At 39.5% G+C, this 14,818-nt stretch overlaps 1 protein-coding gene across 1 annotated transcript in view; it reads right to left on the bottom strand.

Moving 5' to 3' along the window:
• LOC106655907 (cell adhesion molecule 2-like) overlaps window positions 1–14,818 on the bottom strand; it is a 45,605-nt gene that overhangs the window by 10,304 nt on the left and 20,483 nt on the right. The gene's annotated exons all lie outside the window — the stretch shown is intronic.

The following is a 14,818-nucleotide window of genomic DNA, read 5'->3' as shown; positions in this document are numbered from 1 at the left end:
TGCTCGTTTCAATTAAATAGATGCGAAGCGAAAATAACTCGGTAAATGTGCAGTTAAATACACTCGTATGTACGGGTGTAAAAGAATTATTTCGTGCAAAAAGGAAAGGTAGCCAAATGTAATTATTAATCATTTCCAACTTTTAAAAAGAGCAAATGGATATCGTCGCCCAGCGCAGGAAGGTATCGTTTCGAATTCTGCAGTATAAAGGATACTTACTCGCGCGCAGAGGCAAAACGGTAGCTAATTCGAGCGCGGCCCTAAAACAGTACCTTGTTCAAACGCAGTGGCAAGAATGTTTTGACTCGCTGAATTTGAGTTGGCAACGAAGCCATAAATGATAAAATTTTGTTCTGTATTTGAGCAAAAAAAGAAAGAAAATTATGAGCTGCTGTAAAGATTTTAATCTGCTTGTAATGCGAGCAAACAAATAAGTCTCATAGTGATATCGACTAAATTTGCCACTTATGGAGAATTTTGTAAGCTCTGAGAGGAAACTAGAAGTGATCGTCTTTACGTAACTTTGAATCAAATGTTGAATATTGAATTTTGATACTAAATTTTATCATTTCAGGCTGCGTTGCCAACTTAAATTCAGCGAGCCAAAACTTTCTTGCCACTGCACTTGAAGAAGGTACTGTTTTGGTGCCGCGCTCGAATTAGCTACCTTTTTGCCTCTGTGCGCGAGTAAGTATTCTTTATGCTGCACAATTGAAAGCGATACTTTCCTGAGCTGGAGCGACCATATACGTAACTCAACACCAACATATTCATGTGGTAACTGATATTTTTATCTCAATTTTTATTTCAAAAGCAAAAAATTTATCTGATAATATATATTTCCTTTATATTTAATATAGACTGATTTTTATTCATTTTATACTAGTATAGCTTAGTTTGAAATTTTCAATACTGAATGGAAAATTTTGAAAGGCTTGTATAACATGGCAGTTTTCATCTGAATGAGTTTACTTTCATAATTATTTTTGAGGTTCGTTGAGCATCAGCTATCGACGGCCGACGAACGTGTGGTATGCTAAACTTTTCCCACGCGTCATTCGTCTTCTTTATTCTTCCGAATAAGTTGAGACGCGAAAAAGTTTTCATCCTCTTCATATAGACGGACTTTTAAGTCTCGTTAATATTCGCTTCCAAAGCTATCAGTCATTCTTCTCTTTTTCCCCCAGAGAAATAGGAGAGAGAAAGAGAGAGAGAGTGAGAGAGAGAGAGATCGACCGACATTCTTGGAATTTCAGCTTCGCAGCAGGGTGACTTATCGATTCAACCCGTTTTTTCCGTCTGCGATTAAAGAACACCCTTGTCGTCGCGTCCAGCGCTACAGACAACGAGACGCTCGCTAGTGCGCGCACACGGACTTGTCGGTGAATGATGAATGCCGATCTTCGCCGAACCAATCTTCTATGCGTCTTGCGCCGAAGTATAGCTCCAGAAAAACGACCGATGCGCAAATGGCTTTTCGTACTGACACACTAACACTCGCATGCGCTCCCCGTCATGTCTTGGTACGTATATGTGTAGCACATTAGCTGAATATTGATGTAACCACAGACCATTTTTATGAGAGCAAAACCCTCTGTCTCGACGAGTTACATCGTTGAAAAACAAAAAATGACCCCTCATTCTCTATTAGACATTCACTGAGTTAATAGAATATTTTTCAAACAAAGAATTTTAATATTTCCTACAGATTTTACTTGCTGGTCAATAGATTCGGATATCTCTAATGAAATCTAGAACGGGAAACTCCATCAGCTAGAAGACACAACGAAAATTAAGAGCATTTTTATAATTATATTCTCGAAAAATTCAGGTATTATTCAATTTTCATATATTTGCATGCTTTGCGATAAAAGATAAACCCAAAAATTTGACATGCATGCAAAGGATGCATGCTTAAAAAGGGAAATGTAAATGCATGTATTATTTTTTGAGATGAGTAGCGATAGCATACAATGGGTTATACGACGTGGCGTGCACTTAATCGTTTCATATTCTCCTTATCGTTCGTTCGAAATATACGTTTTATTTCATTGGCTTTGTCAAATATTCGAGTTAATTCTGCAAGTATGTCTCAAGGAAGTCGGTAAGCCGATAGAGGAAATAAAAAATTTTTAAAGTTTTAAGAAAATTGAAAAAATTTGCGTTAAAAGAAAAAGCAGTATAATAAGCTATTGCAGGGGAGTTTCAAAACTGTCCACGATAGTGCAAAATTGTCAAAATACTTGGCGCAAGAGGTTGGCTTCGAAGCGGGAAAAATAGAACAAACTTGCGAAAATACAAGTTTGTATAATTCACTCGTCAGTTTGGCTGCTCACATACGCCGGCTCTCACGTAGGCGCAGACGTGTGGCGTGGGTAGCTGCTTTACATACGTAACTCCGCGCTGCACGCAAATTCGCACGGAGGCAGATTATTCTCGCGGCTGAACAAAATACACATAATTCCCCCTTGAGCCGTAGCGCGCGCCTTTATGCACATCCGATTTCACCGCTTATATTCGCCGACGCGCACTCGCGGCGCCGAATCAGTCAGCAGCTAAAAACTGAATACCTTTTGCGGTTCATCTTTCTATACGTGTATTATATGCTCGTTCGAAAGTAAGAGCAGGAGAATCTAAAGCAGCATCAGCTTAATGGAGTCAGCGAAGCACATAAAATGTGCCCCAACAACGATCTCTTGATTCACACTGCTGCAGCTAGCGACGCCCCCGCCCCCGGACCATACTGCCGCCGCTGCGCGCTAATACTGCTGCTGCTACTATTCGTTCTACCATTCAACATCTCATGCCGTGCAAAACTTTACATACGTAATCGTGTCTTTTCGTAAAGCAAACTTCATCTGTGAGCGGTGGCGCAGTTTTCCATGCGAGAAAACGCTGTAGTAATAACATTTTCGACTAGCATGTATGGATCTGGGAAGCAGAGGCAGCCGCAGTAGCAGCAGCTCAGCGTTGTCACGGCTTTAGCCCACCACGTCTGACCTATATCGACTTTTACTACTGGCGCGCGCGCTTCTGAAGTACTAGCAGTGTATATAGACAACCAAAGTCCAAAGAGCGTGTGTGTGTGTGTGTGACGGAGACGGCACAAATCATGCGCGGCGAACGACCAAGAGTACTCGGAAAAAGAAAAATAAGAGGAAGAGAGAGAAGGCTGGGCAAGAAAAACGCAAGAGAAAGGAAGAGAGGGAGCAGGCCTCAAGAGCTCTTTTTTTCTATCGTTTTTTCATTTTTCGCCTGATTTTCTAACTGCGACGTAGTGTCGTGTAAATACATATTTTCGCCGCTGCACAGAACACGCTAAAGATTTACGATTGGCTCGTTGTCGTGTGCGCTCAACCAGCTTATACTATACTTCTCGATGTAACCCATTGGTCTTCGTTTTGTTGTTTTTTTCCTTTCTTTCTCGTGTGCGCTGATGCTGCTGTTGCCTGCTGATGCTGGGTTGCACTCGCTCGAAACGAAGACTATATACAACTGAGTGCGAAAGTTTATCGCTCACAAACAGAAGAAGTTTGACTCGTCGGATGATAATGGATGAGGGACAGAGAAAAGAGAGAGAGAGAGTCGAAGCGTAGCAGTGTGGTATACGCCCTTGGCGCAGGTCCCTACTCCAAGACAGTCAAGTCCTCGCTATTTGGGACGCAAGAGCTAACACCGATGGAGCATTTTCAACTTTTCTTTCTCTTTCAAGATTCTGTAGCGTCGCTGCGGAGAAGATAAGAGAGCGCATCGCACACTACATACAAGAATCATGCAATGTCCTTTTTCTAGTTTTTCTGTAACATCTTTTGGTAAATACCCTCCACTTACAAAATGTGCATCGCAAGTTTTTGTCTTTGGCATTCTGTTTGCTTAACGGATTATTCATTTCTCGTCGATGGACACGTACGGATGATTTTTATCGCGGGCTTATATGCAGCTTCAAGATTCGTATACAAAGACATGCGCATTGCGTTTATAATCATAAACTAACACGTGCGTAAGTAACAACTCTAGTTCGAAATTGATTTAGTGAAATATTTATGACTATCATAACATTAAATGTAATCTCTAACTAATAATTAATCGCTATTGCGCGGAACAACAATAATTGGGTTCAATAGGTTAAATTTATTTTTTGTTATCACTCTTCTCCATGAAGTACCTCTTTGGGTCACTGTATCTGATCATTAAAATTGATGTACACGTCGGACTGGCAATTGCTTAACTCTACTGCAGCGGATTTGGAATTATAATGTTAAATACCTGCAGTTCTGCAGTAGAGAATTCCGATTTCCACGATCGCATCATCGTCATCATTATTATTATCATCATCATCATCATCATCATCATCATCATTACCATTGCATTGCCATTGTGATTATTATTGTGCGAATAATATGTAATTATAATTTATCGCGCCTCGAGTAGAGTATTTGCAACGTAACGTACGTAGATAAAGAGATAGATAGAGAGGGGGGGGGGGGGGGGGGGGGGGNGGGGGGGGGGGGGGAGAGGGGGATAAAAGAACGAGCTTAACGAGCGATAACCCATTTTCCTTGCGAACTAATGGAAAAGCCAGTGCGAAATATCATATTTGGGATATAGAGTACTCTAAATTTCCGTCCACTCTCTCCCTTTTCCTCCCTTTTTCCTCTTTAGTATTTTGCATCTATGCTGCTCATCTGGCGAGAATTTGATGCCATGCCAAATGCAAGTTTGCAAAAGCAGTGACCGCGCACCCACCCAGCGATTCAGGCACACACACGCGCACACATGTAGGCACACATAGATACACGTAGACACACATGGACGCACATATACACACGTGTACAGGAAGCTTTTGCAGAAGTGATATTTTGCTTCTAAAAAAATGGAGGACACGAGGAGAGTTGTACGACCGCGAGTACAGCGCCGCGCTCGATCGAATATATATATTCCACGTACACACAGCGAGCACTCGAATTTTATATCTTGTATATCGTACGTTTGCCAAGCTCATGAAAATTCGAGTAGTCAAGTAGTGTGTATGGCGTGGCCGCTGTACGGCCGCCACGTTGAGTGGCTAACATGATGAAAGTAAAGGAGTTAAAAAAAAACAATGAAACCAAGTACTCAGTCAAAGTCTCCGGTTTAGCCCCTGCTCGTTTTTTCAAACTAAATCACCCACTTTAACGTAAAGGTTAAAAGAAAATGAAAATAAAAAAAAAGGTAGCGCAAAGTTGAATGAGGTAAAAAAGAATCATAGCCCGCAGGCAGGCGCTACTGGACGTCGAAATGCATCAACTTTGTACGCGGTTGGGGCTCACTACAAAGAAAGCTTTGAACGGGCCACGCGTTTATGTGTACGTGTAGACGCTGGGAATCTGTCGGGGTCGATGTGGCTATTTCTACAACATATCCTTTTGGCACGCACGGCGAACGTCAAATAATTGCTTTGGTCCAGCCTCATTTTGTGGCAGAGAAAGCTGGGAGTGGGAGACTCGTACACAATACGGACACATTCATAATGCAATCTCGCTCAATGCTTAACATTTTCGCACCATATTATCGCCATTTTAATGCTTTAAAATTAAACAAGTCAAGAAAATATACTACGCATTCGCTTACCACTGACTTGTACTAAGCCGTTAAAGAGAAAACACGTACACCAGACGTGGATATATATATATATACGTTGCGGTTCGCTGACCAAAGCATTTGTTACGGTGTGCTCTGGGTCTTTGATATGCTTCGCAACTAACGAAATGATATCACACAACTAAACGCTTTGGATATAATTCCTGGTAAGATCTATGCGAGCCAATAGTAAAGATTTTCATGTTAAAAAAATTGCGAGATTCATATTCACTGAATTTTAAATTTTAACAGGCAAATCGGGAAAAGTGTATCGTTACACTGCGCATACAACGTAGCAAACTCTTGTATTTCATTCAAGGCATGTTTTGATAATCGGGTCGTATACTCACAAACTATATCGAAGGCTTCAAACACTTTGGCATATTTCTTATACATAAGCGAGGTGCGAGCGTATACACAGTGTGTTGTATTCTATGAATATGCATATTACACTACTTAGAAAAGACAATATTTACAGATTAATATACAAGAGATTGCAAACGCTCGCTTTAGTGGTACTTGAACGAAATAACTGTGCGCATATAGCCGTATCAAATTCCGTAGGTACTTAGGAAAGTGGCCACGCTCCTGCCCCCGGATATTCATATTGTTGCGTTCCAAGAATATTAAATAGACGGAATTAATCCGACCACTGACTGAAGTATAACTATTACACCTCGTAACCCTTTGAGAGTTGAAAATATAAGTAGGATATATAAGTAGCTCGAGACCAGACAGGCCGTATCATCGTATTAAATACGGGTGAATCATATTTTCCTCTCACTATATAGTAGCCACTCGAGAAAGCCGGGGCGCTATGAGGTTTTCAGACGCAAGTAGCTGAAAAAGTAGCTGATTTATTCCATGTGCCAAGCACTCTCAAAACGCTCAGCAAATCCTGCCTCTAGCTCTCTTTCTTTCTCTCTCTCTCTCTCTCTCTCTCTCTCTCTCTCTTTTCCTCCATTCTGCTAGCTTTCCTACACACACTGGCGACTCGCGTATATATAGAGAGAGAAAAAGAGAGACTGAAATCAGAAGTAATAGCGGTAATAGTGGCAGGGGCTTCTGGGCGACTAGGAGCTGGATCATCGTTTCCGAATTCGGATTCCTCTTTCTCTCGTCCTCGAAAAAGGACCAAGAAGTAGAAGCTAGAGAGAGAGAGAGAGAGAGAGAAAATCTTGAGATGAGAAAGATGAGGTAGAAGAAGCTGACTCAGCTGCGAGTCTGTATACATAGCTGTGGAGAAAGGAGCAAGTCCGAATCGCCTGTAGTATAAAGCTCCATCTTGGGTGATCAAATAGCCAACAGCTAAAGCTCACACGGTGTATTCTCGGAGCTTATAAAATTTGGTCATTCACGCCGATCACTATTGACCCATGAATTTAAATCATTATTCTGAGTTTTTATCGGCTAATTTTCCTATCACGTGATCCAATTTTATCGTGCTATTTCGTTTCATATTTTTCCGCAAGCAATCACCATTGAATAGCATTAGATACTCTCGTTTAACAAGTTTATTAATCTACACATTGGAAATTATGTTTGTAGCAAAGAAATATAGCAGCTCATTCACACAGAGCTTTGCTTCCAATGTATATAGAATGATTAGATAATTATAATTATAATAAAAAAAAAAAAAAACGGTGGGGTACTTGACCCAGTGACTGACCGCTTTCAATCAGTAAATTACTATCTTTCAAATATGTAATAATTTTACTTCTCCTGCGTTATATTGTAGTAGGCCCAGTGAATGACTATCATTTTTCTATGTCTCTGGAATCTTGAAATTATCAACATTTCCACTGGTGTCATGATGACATCAATTTCAATCTCGATTTTAGCCTCGAATTCTGCCGATGATTTGTAGAATTGTGCATAGGCATAGGTATTTTTCCAACTGTCTAAAACACAAGATAACTACACATTCGAAATGTGCGATAATAAGGGGTTTGACCTTGTTTCTGCAGAATTTTTTTCTTTCAAGCTCTTTTGGAAAAGCAAACGATCCACCAAGTGAACTAGGTACAGTTTGAACGATCGCAAACGTAAATACATTATAAGCTGATTTTAAATCTTGTTTGAACAGAAAGCATCTTTATTATATCCGACGAGTTACATGAATTATGTAAGGCCATTAGGTCATGAGGAATAATGTAAATGGAAAGAATGAAATGAAAGCAGCTGGAGAAATTAACAATTCTGCTGTTTCTTTTCCATTAAACGAGAAAGCTGTTTCATATCCTATTTGTTTTACGGTAATTTTATTAGTAACTAACGTCACCATTTAGATAAACGACAATGTATTTTTTGTTTACGTAGTACCTTTATTAAGTTCAAGAAAACACGTGCATACATTCGAGCGAACATAAATTAATTCAATTGCAAATAATATATGGGTCAAAATAATACTTTTTTACAAAACCGTGCGCACGTATGTCACCGATCTTGACGCGCTTTTGGTATGTTATAGTACATGGTAAAAAGGTCCCAAAAAAAAATTTTTAGACCCCCTCCCCCCTCCTACCCCCCACTTCCGGTATAAACGTCCATTTTCGATCTATATTTTTTCTGAGGACATGAAGCAAGTAAAAAATCTGAAAAAATTCATAAAAATACTTTTCCACAATCCAAACAACCTTGAATTTTTTCAGATTTTTTGAGTGCTTCAGGCCTTCAGATAAAATCATTGAAAATTTCAAAAATCGAGATACGGCGGTATGAGCCGATGTAGTACTCGGAAATTTTTTCAGTTATTTTTCGCATTAAAAAACATAACCTCAATTTTTTTCAGATTTTTTCAGATTACCTAACGCACCTTTTGAAGCCAAAAACCGATTTTTTTGACGAAAATAATTTTTTTAGGACAGTACGGAGCCTCGAAAAATCTGAAAAAAATTTTTTCTTGTTTTTTTCATCAAAATACGTAATCTCAAATTTTTTCAGATTTTTTAATTGAAGGCGATAGCTTCTAGGGCCGAAAAATGCTATTTTTAACAAAAAATGGTTCCTAGAACCCGATGGTTCCGGTGAAAAAATTTGAAAATATTTTTTTTGAATTCCTTGTCAAATTTTAATAAATTTTGACCGTTTCAAAAGTTCGATTGAAGCTTCCTAGCTCATTTTAGAGCAGGACAAAGATTAGTGCAAAATATCTGAAGACGTTTCTGAAGACATTAAGGAATGATAAAACTCGTTTGATGCTCTAAAATGAGCTAGGAAGCTTCAATCGAACTTTTGAAACGGTCAAAATTTATTAAAATTTGACAAGGAATTCAAAAAAAATATTTTCAAATTTTTTCACCGGAACCATCGGGTTCTAGGAACCATTTTTTGTTAAAAATAGCATTTTTCGGCCCTAGAAGCTATCGCCTTCAATTAAAAAATCTGAAAAAATTTGAGATTACGTATTTTGATGAAAAAAACAAGAAAAAATTTTTTTCAGATTTTTCGAGGCTCCGTACTGTCCTAAAAAAATTATTTTCGTCAAAAAAATCGGTTTTTGGCTTCAAAAGGTGCGTTAGGTAATCTGAAAAAATCTGAAAAAAATTGAGGTTATGTTTTTTAATGCGAAAAATAACTGAAAAAATTTCCGAGTACTACATCGGCTCATACCGCCGTATCTCGATTTTTGAAATTTTCAATGATTTTATCTGAAGGCCTGAAGCACTCAAAAAATCTGAAAAAATTCAAGGTTGTTTGGATTGTGGAAAAGTATTTTTATGAATTTTTTCAGATTTTTTACTTGCTTCATGTCCTCAGAAAAAATATAGATCGAAAATGGACGTTTATACCGGAAGTGGGGGGTAGGAGGGGGGAGGGGGTCTAAAAATTTTTTTTTGGGACCTTTTTACCATGTACTATAACATACCAAAAGCGCGTCAAGATCGGTGACATACGTGCGCACGGTTTTGTAAAAAAGTATTATTTTGACCCATATATTTAACGATGATCAAAAGTTATTAAAGCATAAATTCTCTTCATCACAGGAGATGTGGATAATTACAAACTCGAAGGTTCGACTGACCTAAAGTACATCGACTAATGAATTAAAATAGCTAAAAGTTCTTGAGCGGCTAATGGTATTCCGGTACGAAGCACCAAGCACAAGGCTTATAGACTAATATGAGAAGAGGTATTTGGAAAGTATAAGTAGTGCATGTAGGGAAGCGTGCACGTGTACCCAAGACTAATTTTTATTTGAAAGAATTACACGACTTTCGTAAATCCCTCTATTTTCTCCAAGAGCACGGCACACAAATCCAGCATAGTCTTTACTGACGAAAAAGTACACGCAACAGAAATAGTGGCAGCCAGAAGGAGAGCGTTTTATCCTTGTCCCCGAGCGAGCTGCACGACACACGTCGAGCGCTCGAGGGCAAGAAAAAACTTTGATTCGAGAAAACTGTGTCGTACTTTATATGCTGTATAAAGACTTGCGTGTATCATTTGTTGGCTATAGCTCTGTGCGTAGAGCTCTGAAACGCAGCAAGTGTGCAGACGCGTACATATATAAGACACGTTAGGTTCATATATAAGCTATGTGCTCGTGTCTGCCTCTGGCCACTATAATATGTACTAGATACAGTGGCGTACGGCGTCATCGATCTTTATCTAAACTATTAAGGCTCGTATATTTTAGTCTCGAGTCGACTCGCCAAGCGCACACACGCACACATCTACACCACACACGGACGTGCGGCAGTCCTGGCTGACTCGGGCACATTTTTCATCGATCCTTAGCGCCGACGCGCATTCGTGATATGATAGTCCTGTGGGAGCTCGAAGCTCACAGCCTCACAGCCTCGTAGCCACACAGACAAACGCAGACTCGCATGCTTGGGCAAGCGCGAAAAAAGTGCGCACACGAGCATGCTCGAGAAATTGCGCGCACACACACACACGCGCTCACACACGCTAAGAGCGGCGGGGACGGAGATAAACGAAGAGAAATGCAACAGCAGCAGTGGCAGCGAGCTATAGCATCGGCTAAAATTGAGTTTACCAACGCTCGTGCGCGGGTTGCAGCCAACATCGTCGACGCTTAGTGACATTGTGTATGTGTGTGCACTCGTCATCGTCGTGGTAGTCGATCGAGCCACGAGCCACGAGCCACGAGAGAGAAAGAGAATAAAGGCGAGAAAAACTCGATTATTCAGCGCGCAAATCGCATCGAGTCTAGGGCGAGCGAGAGCCCAGGTGCCTAGTGTTGCATGCCGTTGACACAAAATGGTAGGGAAGCCAATTGAGAATACCGAAAGATGTAGAGACTATACGCATTTATCGACGTTTATACATCCCTCCTACTCCTCCTTTGGCTGGTTCGCTCGGCTTCTCTCGTGCTCTGCTCGGCGCTCGATACGCCTCTCTCCTTTTACGCTTTTATTTCTCATTGCTTTACGCTCTTGAATAGCTCGTTTATTGGCAACTTTACGACCTCATATAGATCCGCTGTTATCGCGATGTGATTGACCTCCTCCATCGGAGTCGATCGCGGCCGGCTCACCGAGAGGCAGCTGTGCATCAGAGCCGGTGGCGAATCATACGAGATGGAATTTCAGTTTTATCGACCATGAACTCAAAGGTATATTTCACGAGGACGATGAGCGGCTGGGTATACGTAGCTTTACGCGTTCTTTATAACGCGCATGTATCGAAAGCAACGAGCTTGCGAGCTCCTGCAGAACGAGATTAGAGCAGAGCCGAAGCTTCTACTACTGTACAGCTCGAGTACGACGAAATGTAAATGCGTTAAAACAGGCTATGGAAGAATTACATTACAGTTGAACTTTAATTAGCCGTTGTCAGCGCACTGCACCGCCCTGCATATATAGCTCGCTGCTGCTGCTGCTGCTGCAGCTACTCGACTCGGGCGCGCGACGAGCAGCTCTGCTCGAGCTATATAACAGTCGCGAGCGCATACAGAAAGAAAGAACTCGCTAATAGCAAAGCTGAACTTTCAAAATTTATAAATTTGCCGAGCACGCGCGTGTGCGCCCGGACGTCGAGCTTTTAACTTTGTTAAAAGTAAATAGAATGGAAGTAGTAGCGCTGTGCCTGTGCTCGCGCAAAAAAAATTAATGCTGAAATTGTGCAGCATACAGTAGCAGAGGCGTGGGGCAAGCCAAGCATTGTCGCACTTAGTGCGATTCTGCAACACAGTCATGCCATTTGCCGTCCAGCAATGGCACAAATTAGTTTTTGAACTGTCCTTGTAACACCCCGTGCTATACTCGCGATACGCAACTCGTTACTCGTGTTCTTTGCAGACTAAACGAAAGATCCTTAGAGGTCAAACTCAATAATGCGGGGATTATTACATCAGCGTGGATTTTACGAGAAATATCACTGACTTGACTTTTCGACGACAACTAGGAGCTCAAAGTAGCTCGACCTCGCGTAAAAAAGCTTTCATACCTTATATGGTGATATTTTTGTAAATCGGTTTTCTCGTATACTCGAGTTAAACGCATCGTTTCTGTTCGAGATACAGCTCCATACATATATATTTTTCTAACAATTTCTTTTGTTACATTCATGCACGTGCATACACACTAACTTGGCGCATTCGGCGTCGTACGTTCTGTTCAGTCGATTGAGGAAATCATTTGTAACAACTGCTATAGCTCCGGTACAGGCGCGCGGCACAAAGTACTTTGTACGAGCTATGTACGCACTCTCAGAGCTACACTCGAACAGGGGGTAGGCCATATATATATGTACAGTATATATGGTTTAAACCACGAGTTGGATATGGCAAAAAACTAAATTGAGTATCTATACTCATTCTTGAAAAGTACATTGAATTGATAAAATCCTCCTTTCGGTGAATTGGAATGCTGATTCTTTATATAATATTGAGTAAAGAACTAAAAAAATTTATCAAAACGCATATTTATATACACTCAAACCCTTTAAAACTGAAAAAATAGCACAAGAGTCCAATAATAAACTTGTTCATCTTCTTCTAATAGTACAATAGACTGGTATTGGCAGGATTTTAAGGTTGAAAAAACATAAAAAAGTTCATGAAAATATCAGTTTTTAAATGCCTTCAAAATATCTTTCTTAGTAAGACAATAAGGTTAAATTATATTCTTCGAAAAACATATTTGAATATTTGCCTATTCAAAGAGTACGAACAAGTTTATTTTTGGATTTTTATGCTTCTCTTTCAATTTGAAGAAGTTGGAGGTTATGAAAATGATTTTTGACAACATTATAAAACTTTTCATAAAATGTTACAGAAACAATTATTATTTAAATATATTTTTATGTTCATGTTACAAAAACAGAATAATATTTTGAAAGTGAAAATCCCAATGAGAGTTAAAGTACATTGTTGGTTACATTCTAAATTTTTGGCATATTATGGTTTAGTCCATATACACACTAACTTAGGATATATATATACGTAAACTCTGCCTGTTTGAGTGTGAGCGTGCGTTCATATATAACGTATGCCAAACGTGTGTTAGCTACCGCTGCAAAAGCAAACGATTGTAATACGCCCGATTGCGTCCGAGGCTGGCTTGCACGAGGTAAGATTATAATATGCGTGCGTCAAGAATAAAAATTGTCGAGATTTTCTATGCCGATGCCGATGTACACTTATATACGCATGTATATAAATAAAACCGAGACTGGTATATCCGCCTCTGCGTGCATAACACACACTGAGTAAGATACATAATATATAGCTGCGATGTTGAGAGTGTAGAAAATAATTTACGAGGTACTCGCGTGAAGTAGAAAAAGGAGTAGACCAAAGCGGTAGCTTTAACCTTTCTATATTTATATCGGCCTTTTATATTACGTATCGAACATTTGCGATAAGCGGACAGGAATTTTTTTGACGATTTGAATTCTTTTTTGATTTTTTGTAAATTTTTCACGAAAAAATAATTTCAATTTAATTTTTGATTCGTGGGCACGAGCACTAAGAATGCGTGAATTTTAATATGATCAGGAAAAACCTTCAGCTCAGAAACTCAGATTTACTTAAAAATTTTTATAGTTTCTTAAAATCAAAAAAAGGCCTTAGGCCTTACCTATTGGGTTAAACAAGAAAGTACAGGTCGCATTTCAAAATCTTATGTTGCTTGTCTCTATAGAATTAATGTTCATGGTGTGAAATGCGTCAAAATAATTACGTTCCTGTAATAATACTTATCTCAAAAACGTATTATCGAGTTTTCCCAAAGATTTTCCATGTCGTCTATTAAGCATAAATAAAGCCAATCAGAAAAAAAATAACAAAAAAGGCTTGACGGCACCCAACTATCGTCTGCAGCTTATCTTCGAAAACGTGTTTTATATATATATATCTCTCTCTCTCTCTAGCTGCTATATCGTGTACCCACGTCGTATCGAACTCAGGCAATGGCACGTACACACATTGCTTAAGAGGACAATCGCTCTAAGCACTGGATCACTTGGTCGTCTCGATAACGTGACGACGTCGACGACGATGCCACATCACGCCCTCGTCTGCATACTCACTTCCACACGTACGCGACTCTCTAACCCATATTCTGTCGAGTTTAAATGTATAGCCCTTGCCAGCGATAGACGTAAATATCAGAAAAGACCTTTTGACTTTCTTTTTCTTTGGACGCCAAGCGCAAACATCTGATAGTGGCGAGATTCGTTGCAGATATATATAGGCGCGTCGTCTTTTCTTTCTTATAGTGCATGAGTTTCAGGCGTCGACACTATTCTGAAGAATATGGTATATCAGTAAGATGTTATCTTTTTATAGTGCGGATATCGTGTTTCCACTGCCGTGAATAACTGAAAAATCTATTTTCTCGAGAAATCTCTCAATTCTTATGAATTTAATTCAGGTATAACAAGTAATTCGAAAAACGAAAACATTTAATTCACTTTGTATCAAATTTCAACCAATTTTTAAGAGAATGAAGGGTGATTATCATTGAAGCAAAGAAGGAAAACAACTTTAATACGTTATTGTATAGAAATAATTTCGATCTATTACGAAAGGTTATTCCAGTAATAAGGAATAAATTTCCTTTTGTGAGATACCGGACTGCTTTATGGGGTTGATGATTATAGTTTCCTAAAGCTGCAGTATTGCTTCAGCGAGACCTTTGAGCTGCCTCGAGAACTATTCAATTGAAATAAGTCTAAAAAGTTTTTAATTGTAAACTACCAAAGCCTTTAAGACCTTTTCCATGTAACC

The sequence above is a fragment of the Trichogramma pretiosum genome, unplaced genomic scaffold (assembly GCF_000599845.2).
Source record: "Trichogramma pretiosum strain Unisexual culture from Peru unplaced genomic scaffold, Tpre_2.0 scaffold63, whole genome shotgun sequence".
Lineage (NCBI taxonomy): Eukaryota > Metazoa > Arthropoda > Insecta > Hymenoptera > Trichogrammatidae > Trichogramma > Trichogramma pretiosum.
The sequence above is the reverse complement of the archived record's forward strand: the minus strand, read 5'-3'. Positions and strand labels throughout refer to the sequence as shown.